Here is a 9,293-nt window from a genome sequence, read left to right on the forward strand (position 1 = left end):
ACTGAAATATTCAAGACTTTTGTATTGTGTTTTCTTTTAATTCTAAATTGGACATAATACTTTGAAGATAAAAGGGCCTTAGATTTTACTTTGAAAATTTCAAAAGACAGTACAATTAGAAGCTCACCAGACACTTAAAGAAATACTAAAACTCAGCTTCTTTTGAATATATATATATTCTTTTTAATATATGTATGTGTGTATAATATATTACTTATTTGTTTGAAAGGTAAATGAAATAGGGAAAGGGAGAAAGCAATTTCTTCCATCTTCTCAACACTCCACAAATTGCCATAATGCCCAGGTAGGCCAAAGTCAGGATCCAAGAACTCCAACCTATTCTCCTACCTGTGGTAGCAGTCATTAAGTGCAAGAACCATCTTCCACTGCATTCCCAGATGCGTTAACAGATATATGGATTGGAAATGGAGCAACTGGGGCCTAAACTGATACTCTAATACAGGATGTTGATGTCAGAAGTGGCATCTTAACCACTATGCCACAATATCACCCCCTAATTGCCATGTAACTAAACTGGAATGAATATCATACGCCTGTAAAATGAGCATAGTGATTCCTACCTCTCTGGTTATTGCAAAAGATTCATTAAATTATACTCTCTAGCAGTTCAAAATTGCCAACTATTATAGACCCTTGACATTTTGTTACCATGTTCACTTTTTGGGCAACATGAGCCTCCAAGCAGAGGATCCTGGGATTGAGGAGGTTTATGAATGGGCTGCAGGAGGTGTATGTGTACATGACCTAGGAGGTGATAAGGTTTCTCTTATCAGTGCTGTCGTGACTTTCCTGGGTCCGTGCTGCATGATAGAATGCCTGAGCACCACTCCCAGGTCAGCTAGTGGAAAAACGGATCCTCTTAGCTGTTACTAACTGGCACCTAGCATCTGGAAATAAAACAATGACGCAAATGGTAAAGAAGGGGGCCGGCATTGTGGTGTTGTTGATAAAGCCAACACTTGTGATACCAGCATTTCATAAAGGCTCTAGTTTCTGTCCCAGCTGCTCCATTTCTCATCCAGCTGCCTGCAAATGCCCTGGGGAAAGCAATGGGAGATGGCCCAAGTGCTTGTTGGACCCCTAATACCCATGTGGGAGACCCAGAAGAAGCTCCTGGTTTTGCCCTGTCTCAGCACTGGTGGTTGAAGCCATCTGAAGAATAAACCAGTGATGGAGGATCTCTCTCTCTCTCTCTCTCTCTCTCTCTCTCTCTCTCTCTCTCTGTCTCTTCTGTCTCTCTCTCCTCTGTGTAAACACTGGCTTTCAAATAAATAAATCTTAAAAAACAAGACATGGTAAAGAAAGAATGTTGCAGGATCATTTTCATTCAGATTAAGATGAAAGGGGATGACGCCTCCCAGCCCACATCAGAGCATACCTCACTGCCACGTGAAGTGTGAAGTCTTCCTTTCTTCCTCTTGAAATACCTGTGGCCCAGGCTAAAGCTTACTGGGGATCATCTGTTTGAACTTGCAAACCAGCCCTTCCCATTAATGGAAAAAAATTTTCCAGGATTTTTTCTTTTTCTTTTTCTTCCTTCCTTCCTTCCTTTCTTCCTTCCTTCCTTCCTTCTTTCCTTCCTTTTTTCTCCAGAGACCCTCTTCAGGCAATGGCCTTGTCAGGCTGAGATACTTTCTCAGGTGGCTGCCTTCATCCATTATTCATTGATTTTTATCAGGGCTCACTATCAGAGAGCTGCCTTTACAAGTTCTGGGTGTAAACTACCAGGTCACTTCATGTGCCAACCAAGGGGATCACCTAGTAATCATTGCCATCTTCTAGTCATTGTCAGCATCATCATGATGATAAACAAAACAAAACAAAAAAACCCTGTAAAATGGAGCTTTTTCTTGGTGCATTCATACAGACATTTTTATAGATTTAGCTAATATTATTCACTTCTTTATAACTAAGCCTGCAATTGTTTCTATTCCTAATTACAATGCCATCCAAACTATTTTTCTTTTTACCACAGATGGGAAGTTAGCTATAGGTGTTGTTAGCCTGTCCTCCAATCTCTATTCCCTGCCTATTCACACCTTGACTTTTTCTTTGGAGACTCATTTTTATCACTCTTTTAGTAAATACTTTATTATCATTATTTTATTTGAGAAGCAAAGACGGAAGGAGACAGAGAGGACTTTATCTATTGGTTCACTCCCCAAATGCTTTCAATGGCTGGGGGTTAAGCTACGGCCAAAGCCAGAACCCCAGACTGTAGTCCAGGTCTCCTACTCAAGTGGTAGGAACCCAGTAACTTGAGCCATCACAGCTGCCTCCCAGAAAAAAAAAAAAAATTCCTCCCTGGTCTGATCCCTGCAGGACACGTCCTTTCTTTCTCTGCATCTTACAGTGTTTGGCCTTCTGTCACTTCCTGGAAAGCTCCATCCTCCTTACCTGGAGACCTTGTTCTTCCTGTTCTTCCTCGGAGAGTTCGGAGAGTTCGTCACTGGCTGTTCTCCACCTTTGGATCTCTGCTTAGGTGTTGTTGCCTTTTCCCACAGGTCTCCCTGCCCATCAAGTACAGACCACATGCTGAGCATACAGTGGCCCAACCACTAGACTGCAGGTTTCCCAAAGGTAGGGGCCACATGTGATTTGTTTGTTATCATTACACCAAAGCCTCATTGTACCTAGCACACACTGAATGCTGCAGAAGCATTGACAGGCAGGTTCACTGACCGTGCCACACACTTGCTCTGCTTTTTCCCTCTGCCTAGATTCTCTGTGCTTAGTTTTTTGCATAGTTGACTTTATATTTCATCTTAATCCAAATAGTTTCTCAGGAATGCCTTTCCTGGTTTAAATAAAATACAAGCAAACAAACACCCCTTCCTATCTGCTTCTTCTTATCATTCAGTTTTAGTTCTTTCATGAACCTTATCATACCCCGAGACTACCCAGTTCATTTTTAAGATTTATTAATTTATTTGACAATCAGAGTTTATGGGTAAGGGAGGGGTGACGAAGAGAGAGAGAGAGAGAGAGAGAGAGACCTTCCCTCCTCTGGTTCACTTATGAAATTGCCACAATTGCCACAGCTGGGCCATACTAACGGAGTTCAGAACTCCATTTGGGGCTCCTATATGGGAGGCAGGTCCCCAAGTATCTACAACGTTTTGTACTGCCTTCCCAGGTACATTAATTGGGACCTAGATCAGAAGTAGCCAGGACTCTTATTGATGTTTCAATATGGGAGGCCAGTGTTGGAAGTGGCAGTTTATCCCACTGTGCCACAGCATTGGGTGCTTATCTTGTTCCATTTTTCATTAGTACTTCCTTTAATTTCTATATACAACCAGAATGTAAGCTCCGTTGAAAACATAACATTCTTAGAAACCTCAGCAGTGCCTGGCCTTTGACAAAGAGTTAATAAATGTGCATGGGTTGATTAGAAGAACGAAACTCAAGGAATACACTCACTTGTAGTTTCTGTGTTCAATCTTCAAAACAATATTAGGAGGTAAGCAAGTAGGTAATATCATACTGTTAGCTTCAGAATACGGAGAAGATAACTAAGTCTTAGAGAGGCAATGCAATTTTCCTGGTCATGTTATTCATAATTTGGGAAAGTGTATTCAATTCCAGATTGTTTCCAGAAAAGCTTCCCCATTGGTGGTCTCTTAACTAGTTAAGAAACAACTGGACAATTCTTGTGCCACCCACTTGAAGTAAAGGTGTGACCAAGATTTCAGTGTGCTTGGATGGTCTCACAGATATTCTGGCTTTATGAATGATCACTTATTTTCTGTATCTTAAAGTACTTGCTTTATTTCCCATAATGCAAGTTTGGAAATCACAGGAGGGCACTAAGCAGAAAAATAGGGTTATCCTCCACACACACCCTCACTATAACCTGGACCCTGATGAGATCAGGCTGGGGATACCTGAACCAGGTTGGACTCAACGCTTGGGACTCTGGCCATGGCCACCACTGTCATGCAGTGAATGAGTCCTGGGCTTTGGGTGGCCAGCAGGTGGAGTCTGGCGCCACTTGCTGCACTGGCCACCAGGAAACGAGTTCTAGGGTTTTTGGGGTATATAACATCCCTAGGAACATCCATGGATAAGGCCAATGTACATGTAGATAAGGAATGAATCCTGTGTGACTCCCAGCAATGGGGTCATTGAATTTGCAGGCAAGCGTGGGGACTGAGACCTGGTGGTTTGGAGTGGGGAGTGTGTAAGATCTGTTTGGGTCAGACTGATTCACCAGTCCACATGGGAATACTGAGATGGACTGTCGGCGCAAAACATAGCTGACTGCCACATGCCAGCCCACATGGGGCTTGTCTAGCAGAGCTAGATCCAAGTACCTGACTGTCAGAACAGGGAATGGGTCACATTAGGCAAGGTCATGACACTGACCAGCACATGAAAGAACCAGGTCTGGGGGTAGATTCTGTGGGAAATAAGTGGGCCCAATGCTGTGGAAATACAAGTCCTGTTGGTTAGCTTAAGAGTTGAGGTGGTGATGGGCTGAGCTAGGAGTGACCATGGAATCCACTGACACTCATGGGTGCTGGGGCTGGAAACAGGCTGGGCAGGTCCAGGCTACAGCACCCACACGTGCATCCTGAAACAGTGTGAGGCAGGCCAGGCCACAACATCCTCCAGCTCACACAAAGGCCAAAATGGAGTAGCAGGCTATGCCGGGCAAGGGTCTAGCACCTGCTGGAGCATGTGATATCTGGGTCAGGGAGTGGACCAAGTGGGGGAACCTGGGAAACTCCCCTATTCGGGTAACAGTTCCCGCTGGTGAGCACAAGTTCCAGGCCTGGGTATTGGGCAGCCTGAGTAGGGTAACTCCAGTTGTTAGCTAATGTGTGGGTTGGTTTTGGAGGGGGACAGACTTGACAGGACTGAGCCAGCCTTACCTCACCAGCAAGAGCAGAAACCAGGCTGGAGCACAGTTAAGCTCAGGTAGGCTGTCACATCTGCCAGATTGCATGAGCCTGGGATGGGAGCAGATGGAGCAGAGCCAGATTTCAGCACATACCAGCAGGTGGTGGAACTTGGGGCAGACTGGGTGAGGCCAGGAGACAGCATCCAAAGGCAAAGGTCATGACAGGTGAGGGATTAGACCAAGTTAGGTCAGAGCAACCATTGCCACGTGCAAGATCTACAGCTGGGAACAGACCTGGTTGGGGAGCTAAGGGGATGACCTGGCTGGGTTGTGGTTCCCACTGGTAAGCATGGAACTGGAATGAGAACTGCGTTCTGGCCTGTACACAGCTGCCTCCTACCTTGGCTGAGTGCGCCGGACTGAGCTATACCCCAGCACCCACTGGTGCTCGTGAGGACCAGGTGTAGGATAGGCCAGGCTAGGTTTTTGCTCATGCTGAGCCAGGTGTCAGCAGTATCTGCATGTGGCTCAGTCTAAACTGTGCTGTAATATCCATCAATAATAATCGGAAAAGGTTGAAGGCTGGTCAGGAAAGGCTATTATTCCTGCCAGGTCAAGAGGTGAACTGAATAGAGCTGGCCCATGGGTTCTTTGAATTGCTGCTTAGGTAGCTCCATGTTGAGCCCACTGTGCTTGTGGGATGTGAATCAATCCTAAAGATTCCCAACAACAGAGTAACTTTTCCTTTGAAGGCAAGCTAGGGTAATGAGACCTGTTAGGTTAGAGGAGAGGGACCAGATGATCTCTATGGATAAGACTGATACACCAAACTTTTTAAAATCCTGTGTAGAACCTGTAATCACTGAACAATGCTGACCACCGAACACTAGCTCATGCAAAAGCTAAGGCTTGGGGCTTGTCTAGCAGGATCATATCCTATTACCTGACATGACGATGGATCAGGAGACGGGTCACATTAGGCAGGTCCATGACATCACCTAGCACACAAGAGAACCATATCCGGGGGCAGATTCTGTGGGGGATGTATGGGCCAAACCCCGTGGAAATACTAGCCCCACTGGTTAGCTCACAAGTTGGGGTGGTGATGGACTAAGCTAGTTGTGGCCAAGGAGCCTGCCATCACTCACAGGTAAAGGAACCTGCAACAGTCTGGACTGGCCAAGGCACCCAAATGTGCATTCTGAATAGTGTATGGGGTGGGCCGGGCTACAACGTTCACCAGCTCATACAAGGCCAAATGGAAGGCTAGACTATGCCAGGCACTGGCCTAAAACCCATTGGCATTATGAGAACTGGGTCTGGGAGTGGGTCAAGTATGGGAACTTGGGAAACTCCCCTGGTGAGTCATAGCTTCTGCTGGTGAACACATGGTCCAGACCTGGGGGTCAGACAAGCTGGGCAAAGTAGCTCCAATGGCTGGCTAATGTGTCAATTGGTAATGGAACGGGGTGGACCAGGCAGGGCTGAGCAAACCTTAGCCTACAAACAAAATTAGAAATCAGGTCGGAGCACAGGTCATGCCGAGCTAGGCTTTTGAACCTACTGGTCTGCGTGAGCCAGGGATGCTAAGCCACAGTGTGTAAGGCAAGGGCCGAGACAAGTGAGGGGCTATGCCAAGCTGAGTCAGGGCAACCACTGGCATGTGTGCAATCTATGGATGGGAACAGGTCTGGTTGGCAAGTTAAGAAGACATCCTAGCTTGGTTGAGGTTCCCACCAAGGAGCGCGTGGGCTAGAATGGGGGCTGTGTTCTGATCAGGATATGGTTATAGTCTCCCTTTACACAAGTGTGGACTGGGACTGGACGCACCAAGGCGGGCCAGACTCCAACACCTTCTGGTGTTATGGAGGCCCAGGGTAAATGTGGGATGGACTAGGTGAGGTCTCAACCCCCACTGAGCTGTGTGTGAGCTGTATGTGGGTATGGACAAGCCGTGGCTGGGCTGAAACATCCAACAGTAAGAACCAGAGTGGGTCGAAGACCAGTCAGGAAAGGCCACTTTTTCTACTAGGATAGGAGGTGAACTGAGTATGGCTGGCTCATGGACCCCCTGGTATGTGCAAATTATGACACTGGGAGAGGTTCTGATGGAGGAGTCTGGGCAATTGCTCTGGCAGGACACAGTCACTGCAGGAAAGCACAAGAAGCATGGTAGGAAATAGCCCAGAACAGGCCAGAGAAAGTTACCCACTGGCATAATTTGGCATAGGTCGGGGGCAGACCAGGCTGAATCAGTTCACTCAGCTGCTGGTGAATCCGAGCACCAGAACAGAGTGTGGGTCGAGCCAGGTTTGGTTGCAACAAAAACCAGTGCACATTATGAAATGCCAAGGTGAGGTTACCTGTACCGGATCAGGCACAGCGCCCAACCAGCACACGTGAGAACCAGGAAGGGAGGGGATGGAGACGGAAGGGGGAATATGGGAGGGCTCCCCTGCTGTACGGCCACTCCCACTGGAGAGCGTGAGTTGGGATGGGTGCAGACCAGACTAGACAAGGCTACAACACCTGTGGACCTCATGTGAGCTAGATCAGGGAAAAGCCAGGCTGGGCTAACTGTTCTTCCTGGTGCAAGCATAACATAGAGTGGGTGAGGGTTGGTTGGGCTTAGCTGCAGCATCAACAGGCAGAAGTTGGCACTGGGGGCTAATTCTATCAAGTTAATCCGCAGAACCACCTGGAGAGTGCATAATCCAGGAGTGGGAGTGGGAGTGGCCTAGAAGGGAAATAGTGGGCTCCCCCCTCTTGGTTTATCACTTCTACTGAAGAGCATGAAAACCAGGACTGGGGCAGACCTGGCTGGACAGAAGGACACCCAACAGCATGTATGCAGGCTGGATAGTGGAGCTGGTTGGGTTGAACTAGGCTTCAATGTCCATTGACATGTAGGAGAGCTGAATGGGATGTGGGACAGACTGGACAAGTCCGCGGTACATACTGGCAAGCATGGGAACCAGGATAGGGGGCAGGCTGGTGGGGGTTATTGTGGCTCACTCTGCAATAACTAGGCTGCAGCTCCCACTGGTTTATGTGAGGGCCAAGTGTGTGCTGGGCAGAACCAGGCTGGACTGCAACACCCATTGGTTGCAGTGGAAGACAGGGCTGGAAACAGAACTGACCCAGCAATTTTAACTACCAGCTGATTGAGGCAATGGACTGTGCCAGGCCCCTGTACCAGCAAGCACACACAAGAATCTGGTCTGGATTCACCTCAGACAAAGTTTCTTTAGGGATCCCCTCAATAGAACTCCCGGACTCAGATCCCTAACCATGAAAAGACAGAGGACAGAACAAATCAATCAACTACCCTAACCAAATGTTGACAGTGAAAAACAGGGCAAATGGAGACTCTAAGACAGACTACGTCAACCAGTGGAGTCTGCAGTGATTTCTTCGTGCTTGGAATGGTGAGATTGGCAGCAATTCATAACTGTTGAACTATCAAAACCACTTGAGCAAGACTCTCTGACCTGGGATGGGTGGGAGGGAGACTGGGTGGGGCTTCTCCCTTTACCTCCCCTTTACCCCAGATATAGAAAAAAAATGTGTGGAAATGATAGTCTTACCCACTTTCTTGTAGCCCTTAAACCTTTATGCCCTAATTAACTATGTAAAGTTTGTAAAAAAAAAAAAAAAAAAACACTTCACACACACAAAAAAGAAGTCGAGCCAATCCAAATGTTTGATTCCCTAGTTCTCCATGCATCCTTCATTTAGAACAAATCAAACTGTGTGACGTCTCAAGTAGTTTCATCTTGCAACTCTTTGATCTCCCATGTCTCTGTGCTGGTGACTCCCACCTCGGGTCCTCAGAGGTTCACACCCCAGCAACGTCTAATCCAACACTGGTTTCTGGGTCTCCCCTGTTTTAGGAGTTTGTACTGGCAGTATTTTCAAGGTTTGGTTTTGGTAGATTGTTTAAGTATGTGTGTGTCTTGCTGTTTAGTTACAATGCCGTCCTCTTCATTGTGTACTGCCGGGAGAGACGTAAAGAGTGTCCCTCGGCGCCTAGCTGTAATCACATCGGATAGAAGACCTTCCTTCCTCTTTCTCCTCCTTTCTGTATATCTGATTTTCCAATATAAATAAATAAATAAGAAATGAATTCCTTGTTAAGAAATGAATGAAGTTGCCGTCTACGGCCATACCACCCTGATCTAGGAATGAATGAGTCCTTCGCGGGGAAGAGAAGTGACGATGAAACTTAACTTCTCTCGCCTCAAGAACGTATGTTTCTCCGTTCACTTCAGATATGAATCAGCCAGTCAGCGTAAACCGTGCTTGTGTTCGCTCACCAGGTGCCAGAAAGCGACCTGGCTGCGCTTGGGAAATACATCTCCGGCGGGATAAGCAAGTTGGGCGAGGACCTGGCAGACTGGAAACTGCGAGGTGGAGGAGGCGGAGA

Source organism: Ochotona princeps, chromosome 2, assembly GCF_030435755.1.
Source record: "Ochotona princeps isolate mOchPri1 chromosome 2, mOchPri1.hap1, whole genome shotgun sequence".
Classification (NCBI taxonomy): domain Eukaryota; kingdom Metazoa; phylum Chordata; class Mammalia; order Lagomorpha; family Ochotonidae; genus Ochotona; species Ochotona princeps.